We start from the raw sequence: 19106 nt of genomic DNA, 5'->3' as shown, positions 1-19106 counted from the left end.
CAGAAGCAAAATACTTTTGAGGAGGAACAGAGTGAAAAGAGAGAGAAGAATAAACAGAGGGGAAAGTGGGATGGAGGGAAATACAGAGGTAGTGATCTTAACTGTGAATGTGAATGAGAAAAGCTAATTTGAGGAGGTGTGTCATCATTCCCCTTTCAGATTAGGGAAGTGAGGTAAAGTAATTTACTTAAGGTCACACAGCTAACAAATTTCTGAGATTGGATTTTCACTTTTTTTTTTTTGCTTTTTTTGGAGGGCAATTGGGGTTAAGTGACTTGCCCAAGGTCACATGGCTATTTTTTGTGTTAAGTGTCTGAGGACAGATCCAAACCCAGGTCCTCCTGACTCCAGGGCCAGTGCTCTATTCACTATGCCACTTAGCCGCCTAAACATTTTTTTTAACATTTTATTTTTTTTTTCTGAGATTGGATTTTTACTCAGGTTTTCTGAGCTATGATTGTCTTCATGCCAAATAGTAAATGTAGTGTGCATTAGGTTGTAATTTCCCACAATTTTCCTAGTTAGTTCCAGAATAAAATTTCATAAAAATCAAATCTGGATATTTGATCGCTAATGGTAACATTTAAAATCTCAAAAAAAAGTCCCCCCCCTCCAAAAAAGGGCTGTTAATTGTCAGTACTTCATAATTTAGAGCCCATTGTTTTCAGTTAGCTTGATTTCAAAGATTTGTGATGACTTTCCCAGTTCCCTATAACTTTTATCTTTATTTCCTTTTAAGCCAGCCATACACATTCAGTTGAGCATCTTACCTTACAAGAAAGTAAGAGAGAATGAAGTGGGGGTGGGGGTATGATAGAAGGGAAGGCAGATTGGGGGAGGGGGTAGTCAGAAGCAAACATGCTTGAAAAAGGACAGGGTCAAAGGAAAAAATAGAATAAGTGGGGGGTAGGATAGGATTAAGGGAAATATAGTTAATCTTTCACAACATGACTATTATGGAAGTGTTTTGCATAACTACACATGTATAACCTATATAGAATTGCTTACCTGCAACTGGGAAATACATACAGGCAATGTGATATAGAAATTTATCTTGCCCTACAAGAAAGTAAGGGGGCATGATAGAAGGGAGGGAAGACTGGGGGAAGAGATAATCAGAATGCATGCCATTTTGGGATGGGAGAGGAGAGAGATGGGGAGAAAATGTGGAACTCAAAATCTTCTGGAAATGAATGCTGAAAACTAAAAATAAATAAATTATTGAATTAAAAATAAAGAACTCCTAACACCTTTTACTTTCAAGCCCTACTTACTTAAACTTTTTCTTTTCCTTTCTTGATATATTTCCCCCCACTGGACCTTGATTAAATATCTTTAAAACTGGACCTTTCTTGTCTTCCTTTCATATTCTGATCTGACACCTCTCCCACTTTCTCAGTTCCCCCAGTCTTCATTTCTCCATCCTATCATGGATTATCTATAGGATCCATCTTCATTCCATTGAATCCTTTTGCAATTTGGCACAAAATATTTTCTAGCGAAACCCTGGTTAATTACAATACTGTTGCCTTTGGCTTTCTTAAGAGTTAAAAAATGCATTGTCTTATCCAATGTCTTCTTGGTGACCTTGCTTCTAGTTTACCTAAACAGTTAATTCTGTTCTGTTATTCACAGAAGAAAATACAGGGATAGCACTGAAATACTTTTCCTAATTAAATTTTACTTACTGTTTAGTTGCTCCCTGGTATAAACAAACTTTTCAATTTTTGTAGCCAGGGAAAGAGTTAATAATAAGTTCTTAAGAACCAGATAAATTTAAACTGCAAACTGTAAAAACAATTTTTTTTATTACTCTAATTAGTAAATTCACTTCCCACCACCCCCAGAAATAAACAATAAATCTGTCACTCCCCAGGGAAAGAGTGATAAAAAGGCTAAATGTTGTTTCCATATAACTTTCACAGAATTTTTATTCTTTTTTTCTTCGTATTTTACTTTTCCCCAGTTACATGTAAAAACAAAAATTTTGGTTTTTTGGAGGGGGAAGGCAAGGCAATTGATGTGACTTGTCCAAGGTCACACATCTAGTTAAGTGTCAAGTGTTTAACTCAGGCTTTGAACTCAGGTCCTCCTGACTCCAGGGCTGGTGTTCTATTCACTGTGCCACCTAGATGCCCCATGTAAAAACAACTTTAACATTCACTTTTTAAACTTTTAGAGTTTCAAATTCTTTTCCTTCCTCCCTACACCCCCTGCCCTCCATTGAGAAGGCAAGAAATTTGATACAGGTTATACATGTGTAGGCATGCAAAACACTTCCATAATTTTCATGTTGTGAAAGACCAATTGTATTTCCCTCCTTCCTATTCTGCCCATTTCTGTCTCCGTTCTCCTTGCCACTCCTCAAAGTGGTTTGCTCCTGATTACCTCTCCCCTAATCAGCCCTCCCTTTTATCACCACCACTCCCCCTTCTCTTATCCCCTTCCCCCTACATTCCTATAGGGTCAAATAGATCTCTAAATACCCAAATGAGTGTGTATGCTATTCCTTCTTTGAGTCAGTTCTGATGAGAGCAAGATTTACTCACTCCTCCTCACCTCCTCCCTCTTCCCCTCCACTGTAAAACCTTTTTTGACCTCTTTTATGTGAGATAATTTACCCCATTCTACCTCTCCCTTTTTCTTTCTCCCAGTACATTCCTCTCTCTTGCCTCTTAATTTTATTTTTTAGATATCATCCTTTCATATTCAACTTACACCTATGTCCTCTGCTTATATATACTCCTTCTAACTACTCTAATAAAGAGAAAGGTCTTTTGAGTTACAAATATTATCTTCCCATGTAGGAATGTAAACAGTTTAACTTTAATAAGTTCCTTATGATTTCCCTTTCCTGTTTACCTTTCCATGCTTCTCTTGAGTCTTTTATTTGAAGGTCAAATTTTCTATTTAGCTCTGGTCTTTCCTCAAGAATGCCTGAAATTCTTCTATCTGATGGAATATCCATTTTTCCCCCTTATGGATTATACTCAGTTTTGCTGGGTAGGTAATTCTTGGTTGTAATCCTAGCTCCTTTGACAATTCAAGCCCTCTGATCCTTTAATATAAAAACTGCTAAATCTTGTTTTCTGACTGTGGCTCCACAATACTTGAATTGTTTCTTTCTGGTTGCTTGCAATATTTTCTCCTTAACCTGAGAACTTTGGAATCTTGCCATAATATTCCTGGCAGTTTGGATTTTGAGATCTCTTTCAGGAGGTGATTGTTGGATTTTTAAAATTTCTATTTTACCTTCTCGTTCTAGAATATAAGGACAGTTTTCCTTGACAATTTCTTAAAAGATGATGTCTAGGCTCTCTTTTTTTTTTATCATAGCTTTCAGGTAGTCAAATAACTTTTAAATTATATTTCTTGGATCTATATTCCAGGTCAGTTGCTTTTCCAATGAGACATTTCACATTGTCTTCTATTTTTTCATTATTTTGGTTTTATGTTTTCTTGACTTTTCATAGTCATTAACTTCCATTTGCTCCATTATAATTTTTAAGGAATTATTTTCTTCAGTGAGTTTTTGGACTTGCTTTTCCATTTGGACAATTCAACTTTGTAAGGCATTCTTCTCCTCCTTGGCTTTTTGAACTTCTTTTACCATTTGGCCTACTATGTTTTTTTTTTTTTTTTTATCAAATGCTTTATTAACTTCTAGTTTACATCATTCATTTCCACAAGATTTTGAGTTACAAATTTTCTCCCCATTTTTTCCCCTACCCACCACCACAAAATAGCTATCCTACTGGATATCCCCTCCTCCAATCTGCTCTCTCCCAAATCTTCTGCCATACTGCCTCCACCTTTCCAATAGGGCACAGTGGATCTCAATGCCCTAGTGCCTGTATATCTTATTTCCCATTTACATGTAAAATAATATTGATGACAATATATATGTACATATATATGTATATATATACATATATATATATTAAACATTTGATTTTAAAACTTTGAATTCTAGAATCATTCCCTTCCTCCCTTGTCACCCATCCTTACTGGGAAGATAAGCAATTCAATATAGGTTGTACATGTGTAGCTATGCAAAACATTTCCATACTAGATATATTATTATAAAAGACTAACTATATTTCCCTCCCTCCTATCCCACCTCCCACTTGTTCTATTCTCTACTTTGATCCTGTCCCTTTTCAAAAGTGGGTGAGATCCCCTATTTAGTGTGTATTTCACTCCCTCCTCAAGCCAGATTCAATGGGAATAAGGCTGACCCATTCCCTTTTGACTTCTTGTTCTTCTCCTCCATTGTAACCATTTTCTCTTGCCTCTTCTATATGAGATAGTTTACCCCAATCTGTCTCTCCCCATCTCCTCTCATTATATACCTCTCTTACCTCTTAATTTCAGTATTTAAGTATCATCCCTTCCCACTAAACTGGTCCTGTGACCTCTATCTATGTATACCTGTACATATATACACACATTCACATATGTATTCATATGCTAATATACCCTCCTATAGACAAATATATGTATGTGTAAATACATACACACACATTTCTATTCCCTTCAATTATTCTCATACTGATAAAAGTTTCATAGGTTACAATTATAATTTTTCCATGTAGGTATGTAAATAGTTCAACCTTGATAAGTTCCTTATGATTTCTTTTCTCTGTTTACCTTCTCATGCTTCTCTTGCTTCTTGTATTTCAATGTCAAATTTTCTCTTCAATTCTGGTTTTTTCATGAAGAATGCTTGAAAGTCCTCTGTTACATTGAATGACCATATTTTCCCCTGAAACATGATACTCAGTTTTGCTGGGTAGGTGACTCTTGGTTTTAATCCCAGCTCCTTTAACTTCTGGAATATCATATTCCAAGCCCTTCAATCCCTCAGTGTAGAAACTGCCTGATCCTGTATTATCCTGATTGTGTTTCCACAATATTGAAATTATTTCTTCCTGGCTGCTTGTAATATTTTCTCCTTGATCTGGGAATTCTGGAACCTGACTATAATATTCCTAGGAGTTTTCTTTTTCGGATATTTTTAGGAGGTGATCAGTGGATTCTTTCAACCTCTATTTTGCCCTCTGGTTCTAAAACATCAGGGCAATTTTCCTTGAGAATTTCTTGAAAGATGATTTCTAGGCTCTTTTTTGATCATGGCTTTCAGGTAATCCAATAATTTTTAAATTATCTCTCCTGGATCTATTTTCCAGGTCAGTGGTTTTTCCCAATTTCACATTGCCTTATATCTTTTCATTTGTTTGGATCTGTTTAATAGTATCTTGATTTCTCATATAGTCACTAGCTTCCATTTGCTCTAATCTAATTCTGGAAGAATGATTCTCTTCAGTGAGCTTTCGAGATTCTTTTTCCATCTGGCAAAGTTAGCTTTTTAAGGTATTCTTCTCCTCATTACCTTTTTGAGCCTCTTTTGCCTTTTGAGTTATTCTATTTTTTAAGGTGTCATTTTCTTCAATCAGGCTGTTGACTCTGATTTCATAATTTTCTTGCATCATTCTCATTTCTCTTCCCAATTTTTCCTCCACTTCTCTTATTTGGTTTTGGAAATCCTTCTTAAGCTCCTCTATGGACTGTAACCAGATCATATTTTTCTTGGAAGCTTTTGGTGCAGGAGTTGTGACTTCACTGTCTTCCTCCTGTTCCATGCTTTGATTCTTTTTGTCCCCAAAATAGGAGTCTAATGTTGGATAGCTCTGCTTGCTTTGCTTCCTTTGCTGGCTCATGTTGCCACTCAATTACTTGACTTTTGGGCTTTTTGCCACAGTAGGACTCTGCTACCAGAGGGGGAAGCTTTGTTCCAAATGCTGGGGTTTTCTCAGCTGCTGAAGGTATTATTTGGGTGCCCTCTCTGAAGCCTCCACATGCTCTGGCAAGCTGGTCACACACTCCAGGACCTCCACTGTAGACTGCAATCCAGATCCAAGCAGGTTAAAGCAAGAGCAATTATCCCCTCACACTGGTTGCTTGGTCCCCCTACAGTCTGTAGGCCAGGAGCTGAAGCTGCCACATGGCAGTGGCTGCACTGCCCCGGCACCTCAGCGGCTTCTCCCTCCAGGGGATAAAGGCCGACTGCATTCCCAACTATTGTATCCCAAAGTCCACACTGCACTGACCTCTCACTTTGTCCTTAGCATCTATGGGTTGATAATTCTGGAAATCACCACAGCTGCTGGTGATCTGCAGCCCCTCCAGTCAGCAGCTGGTCAGGCCTGCCCTGGGGCTAAAACCTCTGTGGGGCTGGGGTCACTCCCAGGGCACTGTTCTTACTGCTCCCTGCCAGCCTGCCAGGCTATCCTCAGAAGGAGTTTAGCTTCTCTGTGTCATTTTGTGGGTTCTATAGCTCCAAAGTTTGTTCAGAGTCACATTTTACATGAATTCAAGGTGGTGGGAGCTGGAGCCCAGTGTAATCCCTGTTTCTATTCAGCCATCTTGACTCTGTCTCTCTCCCCCACCCCATGTTCTTTTGAAATCAACCTGCTCATAATTTCTTACAGAAAACTAGTATTCCTTCACAGTCATATACCATCCTCTCAGTTTTTAGTTCTTTGCTACCACAAAGAGAGTTGCTATAAATATTTTAGAACATGCCAGTTCTTTTCCTTTTTACCTGATCACCTTGGGAAACAGACCTAATAGTGATATTGCTGGATCAAAGGTTATACACATAACTCTTTGGGTATAATTCCCTTTTTGTTCTCCAAAATGGTTGTATCAGTTCACAGTTCCTACAACAGTGTTTCAGTGCCCCAAATATTCCACATCCCCTCCAACATTTCCCTTCTATCATTTCAACCAATCTGATAGGTGTGAGATGATATCTCAAATTTGTTTTAATTTATATTTTTCTAATCAATAATAATTTAGAGCATTTTTCACAGGACTAAGTATAGATTTGATTTCTTCATCCATAGACTTCCTGTTCATATCCTTTGACAATTTATCAATTGGGGAATGACTCATACTCTTACAAATTTGACAAACTTCTCCATATATTTGAGATATGAGACCTTTGTCCAAGAAATTATCTATAAATTTTAGGTCCCAATTTTCTGCTTTCCTTCTAATCTTGGCTACATTGGTTTTATTTGTATAGAACCCTTTAACTTTAGTGCAATCAAAATTATACATTTTTATTATAATGCTCTCTATCTGTTATTTATTTCATAAGCTCTTCTAGCCATAAGTCTGAGAAGTAATATATTCCATGTTCTCCTAATTTCCTTATGATACCTCCCTTTCTGTCTAGGTCACGTATCCATTTTGACCTTCTCTTGGTAAGTCTTTTAAGACATTGTTCTAATACCTAGTTTCTGTCAGACTGCTTTCTTGTTTTTCCAACAATTTTTATCAAGTAGTAAATTCTTATCTCAAATGCTTAAATCTTTTTATTTGTCAAACACAAAGTTCTGTAGCTCCAAAGTGTGTTCAGAGTCACCTTTTACATGAATTGGAGGTGGTGGAGCTAGAGCCCAGCAGAAGCCCTGTTTCTACTCCTGTTGGTTTTTTTAAGTTGTTATTTTCTTCAGTTTGTGTGTGTGTGTGTGTGTGTCCTTTACCAAGCTATTGACTCATTTTTTATGATTTTCTTGGATCATTCTCATTTCTCTTCCCAATTTTTCCTCTACTTCTCTTACTTCATTTTCAAAATCCTTTTTAAGCTCTTCCATGGTTTGAGATCAATTCATATTTTTTCTTAGAGGCTTTGGGAGTAGGAGTTTTGACTATGTTGTCTTCTTCTGAATGTGTGTTTTGATCTTGTCAGCAAAGTAAGTTTCTAAATTCAGTTTTTTTTCCATTATTTGCTCATTTCCCCGGCATATTTCTTGACTTTTTAACTCTTTGTTAAGGTAGGGTTCTGCTTCCAGGGTGGAGGGCAAACTGTCCCAAGCTTCAGGGATTTTGTGCATCTGTTTTCACAAATACTTCTAGGGAGTTTTCAGTTCTTCTAAGTTGGCATGATCTAAGGAGAGGTGATTATCTCTCTCCTGATGCATGCTCTGGTCTGTGAGAGACCATAAGCATTCTTTTCTTCCCAGAACTGTGAAAAAGGTCTCCCCTCCACTGTGGCCACAAGCTCCTCCTTGCCCTGGGACTGCCGCTGAGAACTGTGACCCCAGATTCAAGTATGGGCAAAGCAACAGAGTCCTATCTCAGTGCTAGCAAAGAAACCCTAGTAATTTCTTCTGACCAGTTGTTGGACCCCCTCACCATCTGTGGACTGGTTCTGGAAGGAGCTGCTACTGCTGTTGATTGAGTCACTCCTAAGGCCTGCTCTTGGTTTGCCAGGGCTGGGACTGGGTCTAGGACTATGGTCCACTCTCACCTAGGTAGGACAGACCTTTCCTGCTGACTTTCTAAGTTATCTCTGGCAACTGTGGAATGAGAGGTCTGGAAACCACCACTGCTGCCAGTGATTCAGTTACCCAGAGGCCTGTTCTGGGTTTCCTTGGTCTGGTCTGTGCTGGCCCTTACCTGTGCTGGACTACCCTCCTCTCTCACCCTGGTCCAAAGACCTTTCCTGACAACCTTCCAAGTTGTGTTGGACTGGGAATTTCTTTCACTGTCTTTTTGTGGGTTCTGCTGCTCTAGAATTTGTTTAGAGTAATCTTTTAAAGGTATTTGGAGGGATTTGGGGGACAGGTCAGGTTAGTCCCTGCCTTTACTCTGCCATCTTGGCTCTGTTCCTCCCCCTGGAATGTTTTTTCTTTAACCAATTCTATAGAAAGGTACCCCAAAACACACTAAGATACTTAGTGTGTTCATAAACTTATATAAAATTTGTACTTTTTATATAAAGCACTTATAAAAACAATCAAACCACATTTTGGAAATTCATAGTAGAGAAATTACATTTCAGTCACAAAGTTAGTCTCTAATTAGTTTCCAATGCCATACATTTTGCAAACTACAAAGATTCCCTTATATCTGTGTCCCTTGTCTGCTTTCTAACTTGGCCAGATTTTAGAAAGGTAGAGGAAAAGATTCTTCCTAAAGAAAAAAGTTCTCCCTCTTTCTCCTTAGGCTGACTAGCCCCTAGGAAAAAGCTAATTTCACTTAAAAACACAGGTAATATGACAAGATAGAAACATGAACACTTAAAAATTGATGTGCACAAGGCCTTCCTGTTCTCTCTGGTTTGTGACACTATAATGCTGAGGCCTTCAGGATATTTCACAATCTCTGCCTGTAGCTCAGGGAATTTTCATCTGCAATGTTTATGGAAGACTGCCTGCTTCTGATGCTTCTAGCCATTGGGACATTGCTAGATATTTACCAGGTGCTGGGTTTCTGTAATGTGCAGTGATGTGTTGTACCATTTCTGCCATTTCCTTGCACAATCTGCATTAATCAAGAAATCCAGACTCTTTTAGCATAACAATTTGGACATCACAATACCCAGTTTTTATTGCCTATAATTTAAGACCGAAGATTACATTAACGTCCCAACAACTCTGGTACATTTTTTACTCCTCTTAACTTGCCAATCCATTACTTTTTTCTTTCTCCAGTATAGATTGAATAAAATGAATCACACTCATTTATCCCAGCTTCATGTACCTGGAATTAATTAGAAGAGACACCTGTCCTATATGTACCCCAAAAAATTAAAGACAAAAAGAAAGGTGCTAGATTAGCCAAAATAGTCTTAGCTTTATTTTTGAAGGTAGCAAAGAACTAGAAACAAAGTGAGTGCCCATTGATTGTGGAAAAAATGAGCAAATATAAGAATATCATGGAATATTAGTATATCATAAGAAATGAGCAATATGAAGAATTCAGGGAAACAAAGGTTGACTTACATGAACTAATGCAGAGTACAGTAAATAAAACCCAGAAAGTAATTATATAAAATTATTATAGCAACATAAATAAAAGATCAATAAAGCAGGGCTGAACACTAGGTAATTATAATGACCAAGCCTGGGCCCAAAGAAGAGATGTAGAAATGTGCCTCTCCCTTCATTAAAGAATAAGGGGAGTACAGACATCAAATGTTACATGCCATGACATATGTGACTGTGCTAGCTGATTTTGTTTGACTATTTTATCTTGGTTATGAAGGAAGGCTATAGCGGGAGAGAGAAATATCTGGAAATGACTGTAAAATAAAAGCAAAAGATACCAATAAAACTAAAAAAAACCACAAATTAGATGCATTTAAAAATGTATGCACTATGATGACAGAGGCCAAATTTTGCATTTCCTCACCTGAAATCATAGAATCACATACTCTCAGAGCTGGAAGGGACCCAGGAGACTGTCTAGCCTGACCTCTTCATTCTACAGAATAGAAAACTGAGGGATACTTGAAGAAAATGTGCCTTCCCAAGTCTGAATTAATTGGCCAACTCCACTTTAAATTACCCACGTACCAGTGTAATCACCCAAATTATGTGGCAAAATTCAGTTATTATGCCTGCAACTTAGAGTAGATGAGTAACTTTGGCAGGCAAAAAGCAAGAGTACAAATTCTGAAAATGAAACTTAAATGTTAGAAACGTCTAGATATTGGTACCCAAGTAACTGAAAGATTTCAAATGTTACTTGTTGAAATTACATGGTTGAAAGTGGTTATCTGGAGACATGATATTACAACCGGGAAAGAATTTTTAAAATTTAGACTTCTTTACTGCTACTAAAATAATATAAATTCACATAAATTTTGTCAATTCATACAATTTATAAAACTAGAATAATAGGGTTATGTGAACCCCAAGTATTTAAAGTACCATTAATTTTAAGGAATCTTTTTTTTTTACTTTTACAACCCAAGCTATGAATTTATATCATACCAGATATTCAGTATGCCTGACAATTTAAAAAGAATAGCCATTTAGTCTTGGAGTTCTGAAAAAGCAAATACTTTTCTAATAGATGTGTGTTTTAAGGGTGATAATACCTACCTTCTACCACCTTTAGCACTACAGTATGGCCACATCATTAAGGCATATGAACATTCAGTCTAAATTCTTCATTCAACCTAGCCAGAGATCTGCATTTTACAATAATAATAATAATCCACAACAATATAAAAATAACAAATTCATAACTGTCACCATGCCAAATCTTCCTAATCTCCAAGCTACATGAAGGGAAAAGCTTTCAAAATATAGAAAATTAGCAGAGGAATCAAGTCATGTGGAAATAGGCTGACGTGTCCATTTCTGGAGATGCCCTGAGGATGCTTTCAGGACACACATGAATGAGCTTAGAACTCACATCCTAAGGTCTGTATTCAACTACAACAAGAAGGTATTTTATCCATCTTTGCAATGGTCCATACAATGCTCAACGTAAAAGAATAATAGCAATATGGTGTCCTGTTCTAGGATTCTCTCTAATCCCTATTGAGAAAGGAAAGGATGAGACACTAGTGGCCTGAAAAAGTCACTTGCTTTATATGAGTCACCTCAAGTTATACAACTCCCCTGCAAACATATTAAACAGCCCCTTGGCGCCCTAGGAACCCCCCCACTAAGTCCCGTCTTCAGCCGCCCCCAGTCACTAGCGAGCCCCTTTGTTCAGATCTGTCTTTTGAATTGTTTCTCCTCCCTTTTAGCTCTGCAGACCCAACTGGTATTAGGTTGTGTTGAGCACACTCCTCTGAGGTTCCATGGTGTCCGTTAAACTCAGAGCCCTACGGAAAACAGCGGGGCTTCACTTAGCAGTCCAAGAAGGGGCAGGGAGAGCTGGTAGCCTTTCTTCTACATCCCTTGAGTTGCACCCAAATGGCTGCTGTCCCAACACTTCAATTCTCTTATTTCTTTGTTGTCCCCTGTCTTTATTCGGGGCTTGAAGTTAACAGATCTGGTTTAATGTCACAGCAAAGATATCATGAAACAAAACCCAAGAAACCAGCTGGATTTTAAGATCTGGGATTTCAAATATGGACAATGTGTACCTCATTAATTATTCCTTTTTCCTTCCTGCCAACCTACCCTGAGCCCAAGCCAGAGCCTTAGACCTAGCCCTTAACCTCACAGCAATTCTCACCTGCCTCTCCATCGTTGGTGTTGCTGTTGCTGCTGCCTGAAGTCATTCTGAGTCACTAAGTTCCCTTTATTATTATTGGTGCCTCTTTCCTTGGATGGAGACCATTAGAAGTGCAAAGATGGTAGAGACACTTTGGCAACAGCTGACAGAGACCTTTCCCTGTCCTAGAAGAAGCTGAAGAACATCACATCAAGGAGAGCTTTGGAGAGAGGTATGGACAGTTCTCCAAAGCAATTTGTCTCTTGAGCAAATCCCACTTTGTGCAGGAGTCCTTATTGCTTGTACAGTAATTCTCTGGGGCGATCTCTAGAAATATCTCCTAAGAGTAGGGAGAGCATTCCTCATAACAATGCAAACCAGGAGGTGGGAGACTAAAATGGTGAGTAGGGAGTTTTCCTTCCTCACAGGATGAGCCTAAAAAGATGTAAAGAACTTGTCAAAAACTGTGACAAATAAAGTCCTTGGAAAATGGGCTCCCATTTCAAAATTTCACCAATTGACACCAAAGTCAAAAGGGTGTTAATTCACTAAAAAGTCCAGGACACACATAGTACAGCATTGTCTAGATTCAGGACTACCAGGCTATGTGGAAGCTAGTTAATTTAGTAGATTGACTCATTAAATTTTTCCACCATTGTGGAACAGGCCGCTAAAGGGTACAGTGAATAGAAGGCCAGACCTGGAATCAGTAAGATTTGAAGCCAAATTTGGCCTCAGACACTTACTATCTGTGTGACCCTGGGCAAGTCACTTCACCTATTTTCCTCAGTTTCTTCATCTGTAAAATGAGCTGGACAAACAAAATGGCACTCCAGTATTCTTGCCAAGAAAATCCCAAACGAGGTCACAAAGAGTTGGACAAAACTGAAATGACTGATAAAACAGCAATACCATTGAATCCTCACTGCTTAGCATATTTCCCGACCCTTACTAAATTTTAATTGACTCACCAAGGGGTAGGGCCTGCTGGCTATGGTCACTGTAAAGAGAGCAGAGTCTCTGGTTTCAATTCCAGGGCAGAGGGGTGAGCTAACACTGGCAGCTACCAGAAGGACTACAGAGTAAGAGCTTTTGTGGTGACAGGATTGCTGGGGGCCCTGGTTGCTGCTCAGGGCAGAGTACCTGAAGTTAACAGTCAAGAAATAAGCTGCTAAAAAAAAGTCAGTAAGCAAAAGAGAAAGAACCCAACCATAGGTAGCTGTTATGGTGATAGAGAAGATCAGGTATCAAACTCAGAAGACATTGAAATTGAAACAACTACTTCTAGAGCTTAAATAAAAAAAATGTAAAATGGTCACAAACCCAAAAAACATTCTTGGAAGAACTTAAAAGGAACTTTAAAATCAAATAAGAGCGATTGAGGACAAAATAAGACTAATGCAAGAAAGTCAAGAAAATTATGACTTTAAATTTATGATTCTCCATTGGTTCTTCTTCTTTTCTTAAAGATCACAACTCAAAAGTGGGCAACTAGGTGGCACAGTGAGTAGAGTGCCAGCCCCGGAGTCAGGAGGATCTGAGTTCAGATCCAGCCTCAGACACTTAACACACACACACACACACACAATGCTAGCTGTGTGACCTTGGGCAAGTTACTTAACCCCAATTGCCCTCCAAAAAGAAAAAAAAAAAGATCACAATTCATCCAGACCTTCTCAATTCACATAACTCTTGTCCATAGACCCTCCAAAAGGGATCAACCCGAAATGTTCAAGGTCTTCTTCTAGGTCCTTTAACATTGGTAAGTATAAATCCTGAGGACTGATTTAAAAGAACAACACTACACAATTGTCCTAACCACCAGGACAAAATGACAACCAATTGGAAATCTTTTTTCTGAGTAGTGTGTGGGAGATGTCCATTCATGGAGATGTCCATGCAGCCTAACCAAAAATTCCTTTTAAAGAGGAATCTGTCAGATGTGGTACAGAAGCAAAGGATACAATGGTAGCAAGAAAAAGCAGGTAAAATGGTTTTGACTCTAATTCTTAGGTCTGGAAGAGAAACAATGTCCTTGAGTTAGATTGGGAAATCTGACCTCAATGGAACAAGATGAGATCAGGGTTGTGCACCTGAAAGGAACAGTTTGAGCTGCTTCAACAGGGATGAGCCCTGCATTGGGTCAACTTGACCCAATGTCCCCTGTAAGGGGGAATAGCTGAACATCTGGAAACACCCCTGCACCAGGAACATGGCTTGACAGCTGCTCCTGTACAAGAGACCTGGGTGTTGATTCAATGACAATGTCTACCAGAGCTGGCAGGATGTGATACAGCTGCCCCAAAAGGCTCACAAAACCTGGTCACAGACTGGTGAACATCATGGCTTTAAGGCCAGGTCCCTCTGAATTCCTGAAGGGTTGAAGAATTCCTGAAGAAATCACCAGATCAATTAGCATTCTGCTGCTCTCAAAACATGCCATCAAGGTAACCCAACCCTGGCCTGCATCCTTGCTCCTTGGTGACCTACCTTTGCTACATTTCGATCCTTCTCCCTTCTCACACTTTACCTTTAAACAGTTCCCAAGAGGAATCCCATGCAGACACTATATCACTCATTGTAGGGGCAAGGTAAGCCCCTCTGTGAGGAATAAGATTATACAAACCAAGGCCCCAACTCAATATGACCTTTCTATTACCCTGAGCTGTTTGGGAACAGGAATCCTGAGAACTTGAGGTCTGCTCCTCTTCTGGGACCTTGGCCAGGTCCTTGAGAAGAGATATGATAACTGCCCAACTCCTGGAACTAGCCATTCCAAGGAAACATCGCTCTTGGGGGGGCCTTGGAGGGACTGGCCTCTGTCCCAGGCCTCGAACCAGATACGATACTTGCTAAAAACACCTGGCAGTCAGTATGCCCTCTTTGTTCTCAGCACTACTTAAACTGTAAGATCCAGACCCCAAATTGGAATCTCACCCATGGAGGAAACGTCCTGCCTGGGACTCTGACAGCTGTACTGGGATTCCCCAGCTTGTGTGGTCAGGTGTTGGTGCTTCCCCACAACGGTGATGCTTGTAAATATGTGTGTGTGTGTGTGTGTGTGTGCCCACTATCAATCATGTTTGCTCTTATTCGGCTATCTTTAAGCCTCTTACTCTGCTATCTCCAGTTTCTTTCTCACTTGCCTATATATACATATATTCTGAATAAATATTTTAAAGAAATTGCCTTGGGTCTTTCTTGGAGTGCCGAGCATTCCCTTTACACGAATACTGAACCTCCTTAATCGGACACCCATCCCCACTCCCACCCCACAGGTTCTACCCCCATTAGTATCTGGTACACTCTTCCTACTCCTGAGGAGAGATGGCAGGACCTCAACATCAAGTGAAGGTCTCAGTCGACCAGTTTCTTCTGTCCATTCCCAGGCCCCCAGGAGCCAACACGTTGGGATCCTAGGATCCTCAATGAAGAGGACACCTCAGAGGTCATCTAGTCCAGTCCCTTCATTTTGGAGGAGGGAAATGATACCCAGAGAAAGGAAGTGATCAGCCCAAAGTCAAGTCAGAGTCAGGTCCCCGAACTCAACTCTGGCTGGCTCCTTCCTTTGGTCATTCGCTATTGCTTCAGATTCCCCTAGAGTCAAAGACTCCCACAAAAGACAGAATTAGTCTGCTCTTTCCCACAGTGCCCTTTGTGGAAGGGAGCAAAGTCTCCTAGAACTTGTATGTGGCGTCCCTGGAGGTGGGCTTAAGTTCCAACGCTCTGCCAGGAGAAAAGAGGAAGGACTGGTGGGGGAGAAAGAAGTGGTGACGGAGGAGGGGGAAAGGAAGGATAAGAAGGGACAAAGGGGAGGAGGAGGAGGAGGAGGAGCGGGGTAAAGGGTAGAGGAGAAAAGCTGCCAGCTGTGCTTCACTCTTCAGAAGAGCCAAGAACAAGGGTGGCGAGGACCACCCCCAGGACTTGAGAGAATCCCAAAAGTTATCTCCAGAGCAGCCGTCTCAGCCCCGCCCTCCCAGCACCTTCTCCCTGTGGTGGAAGCAGCCACAGCAGTCAAGGAGGCCGGACTTCAGTGGACAGCTCCCGGGTAGCAGGAACACTCGCGTCCGGGCAGAGCAGAGGATCCCGGGGCAGCTGCTTCCTGGGAGCTTTGAGGGCTTAGCTGGGGGAGCTGTTATACTTCCCTGTGACTGGCTGCATGGAGTACTTTAATGAAAACATATCCTGCAAAAGAAAATGGGAGGAGGACGAGCAGGACCTAGTTCAAAGCTTGAGTCATGTTGCTGATTATCGAGAGCCTTGGGCTTTCTCCTGTACTGGGAAGGGATTCGCTTTACCGAGGAAGAGCATCGCATCTGCATGGAGGTGGCCGAATCCAAGGGACTGCCCAAGCTCAAATACCACCTGCTGCCGACGACCAAAGGCTTCACCACTGCTGTCCAGTGTGTCCGGGGGAAAGTCTCTGCTGTTTATGATGTCACTCTAAATTCCCGAGGACTCCAGAACCCATCTTTGCTAGGGCTCATTCGAAGGGTTAAGTTTGAAGCAGATATGTACTTAAGGAGAATTCCCTTGAAAGAGATTCCTCTGGATGATAATGAAATAGCCAAGTGGCTGCACAAGCTTTATCAGAAGGATGCTTTACAGGAACACTACAGTCAGACGGGGATATTTCCAGGGGAGCAGATCAAACCCAGAAGAAGACCATGGACTCTCCTGAATGCCTTCTTTTGGGCAACTATCACACTATTTTGTCTCTTCAAGTTGGCATTTGGTGTTTTTCTAAGTGGATCCCCCCTGCTGATACTAGCTTTCTTTGGATTTCTGAGGGGAGCTTTTTTGGGAATTCAGAGAGTGATAGGAGTAACTGAAATAGAGAAAGGTTCTACCTATGGAAACCAAGAATTCCAGAGAAGGGAATAATTAGTTGCTGCAGATTGAACACATGTAACCTGATGGGAGCATCAAATTAGCTTAATTAAAAACAAAGCATCAGAAAAAATAAATTCCAGTTCTATTTCTTACTGTGTCCCCTTGACCAAGTCATTTTATTTCTGTGTGGCTCTATTTCCCCATCTGTAAAATGAGGAGGGAGGGGTTGGAGTAGATGACTTCTGTAGTCCCTTCCAGCTCTAAAATTATGAATCTAATTCAACTGAATTCCAGAAGCATTTTTAAGCATCTGATACTAGCAAGGCACAATGATACAAAGACTGAACCAAAAAACAATTTTTATCCTCAAAGGACCTACATTATAGAGGTATTTTCAAAAGTAAAACAGAGTTTGTAAAAAGCTAATGGAAGTATAGAAAGGAGCTGAGATACAACTCTTTGTTCAACTGGGAGGTAAGCCCTTATTTTCAACCTGCTTGTTTATACCTCTCTCCTCTTAGAGAATCCAGTATGTCCACTGCCAATCTGTTAAGATAAAATTCCAGATTAAACATCAGTGCCCCAAGATGGCTTGGTTGGTTTAAAGTCACACTTTGGTGTTTCCTAGGGTGTTTTCATCTAATCAGTCAATAAGCATTTGCTAACTATAATGAGCTAGTGTTGTCTAAGTGAGGAAGCAACAAAGAAAGACAAAAGACATTCCCTGCTTTCAAGGAGCTCACAGTCTAATGGGGGGGGGGCAATATGGTAATAGCTATATACAAGCAACATAAAGACAGGATATATTGGAGATAATCAATGAAGAGGAGGAAATACCTTTTAGTGAGATTTCAAAGGTCTTTTTGTAGAAGGCATAGAAAGAGACTGAAAAGACTATGCTTCAGTCTCCATTCAGACTCCATCAGTTCTTTCTCTGTAGGCAGATAGCATTGTTTATCATGAGTCCTTTGGGATTGTCTGGGATCATCATATTCCAGAGAAGAGCTAAATCATTCACAGCTACTCATCTTATAATGCCTTTACTGTATACAATGTTCTTTTGGTGCTGCTCACCTGAATCTGTATCAGTTCATGTTAGTCTTTCCAAGTTTTTCTAAAAACCATCCTGTTCATGATTTCTTATAGCCCAACAGTATTCAATTACAATCATATACCGCAACTTGTTCAGCCATTCCTTAATTGATGAGCATCTCGTTGATTTCCAATTATTTGCCACCACAAAAAGAGCCGCTAATAATTTTTTTTTTTACAAATAGGTCCTTTTCCCTTTTCTTTCATTTCTTTGGGACAAAGACCTAGCAGTGATATTGGTGGACTAAAGGGTATGCCCAGTTTGTAGCCCTTTGGGCATAGTTCCTAATTGGATTATTTCACAACTCCACCAACCATAAATTTGGGGGCCAACTTTCCCTCATCCCTTCCAACACTTATCCTCTTCCTTTTTGGTCACATTAGTCAATCAAGTACATGGTCCCAGGAAATGGAAGAGAAGCAGGGGATGAGAGCTATGATATGAGGGAGCGAAAGACATGTATTTTGCTACCTGCAATTCTGAGTAATAGAAGTCATAGGCTCAGTCACAAGGGGAAAACCTGTGAAGGCAACGGATTGGTTCGTTTCCCTCCTAATGGGTTGCCAAACAAAAGGAAAGGACTATGAGTGTGAGGTCGCACCTTAGAATTGTTTTAATCTGCATTTCTCTGGTCAATAGTAATGTAGGACATTTTTCAGATGATTATTGATACCTTTGATTATTTCATCTGAAAAACGACTGTTCATATCCTTTTACTATTTATCATTTGGAGAGTGATTTGTATTCTTATAAATTTCACACAGTTCTCTATATATTTGAGAAATAAAGCCTTTATTAGAAACACTGGCTGTAAAAATTTTCCCCACTTGCTGCTTTCCTCCTAATCTTGGTTGCATTTATTTTGTTTGTGCAAACCCTTTTTTAATTTAATGTAATAAAAATTAACCATTTTGCATTTCATAATGTATGTTGTTTGGTCACAAATTCTTCCCTTCATCATAGATCTGACAGATAAGATAAACTATTCCTTGATCTTCTAAGCCAGTTTCTATCAGCATTTATACTGTTTTACCTGGGAAAAATCTCTAAATATAGAGTTCACATTTAGGTTTCCACAGATGTAAATTAAAGGCTCTCCAGAGCAAAAAGAGTACTCATAGTAACAATGCTTATTGTGGGTAATGATAAAAGTAAGAGCCAGTATAGATAGATAGATAGATAGATAGATAGATAGATAGATAGATAGATA

The 19106-nt window shown here is 39.7% G+C and overlaps 1 pseudogene; it reads left to right on the top strand.

Moving 5' to 3' along the window:
• Positions 1–16001: 16001 nt before the first annotated feature.
• Positions 16002–16854, top strand: LOC138161479 (1-acyl-sn-glycerol-3-phosphate acyltransferase gamma pseudogene; annotated as a pseudogene).
• The last annotated feature ends 2252 nt before the right edge of the window (positions 16855–19106 follow it).

The sequence above is a fragment of the Petaurus breviceps genome, unplaced genomic scaffold (assembly GCF_028583685.1).
Source record: "Petaurus breviceps papuanus isolate PSGF00001 unplaced genomic scaffold, PetGlider_PUasm1.0 185, whole genome shotgun sequence".
Classification (NCBI taxonomy): Eukaryota; Metazoa; Chordata; class Mammalia; order Diprotodontia; family Petauridae; genus Petaurus; species Petaurus breviceps.
The sequence above is the reverse complement of the archived record's forward strand: the minus strand, read 5'-3'. Positions and strand labels throughout refer to the sequence as shown.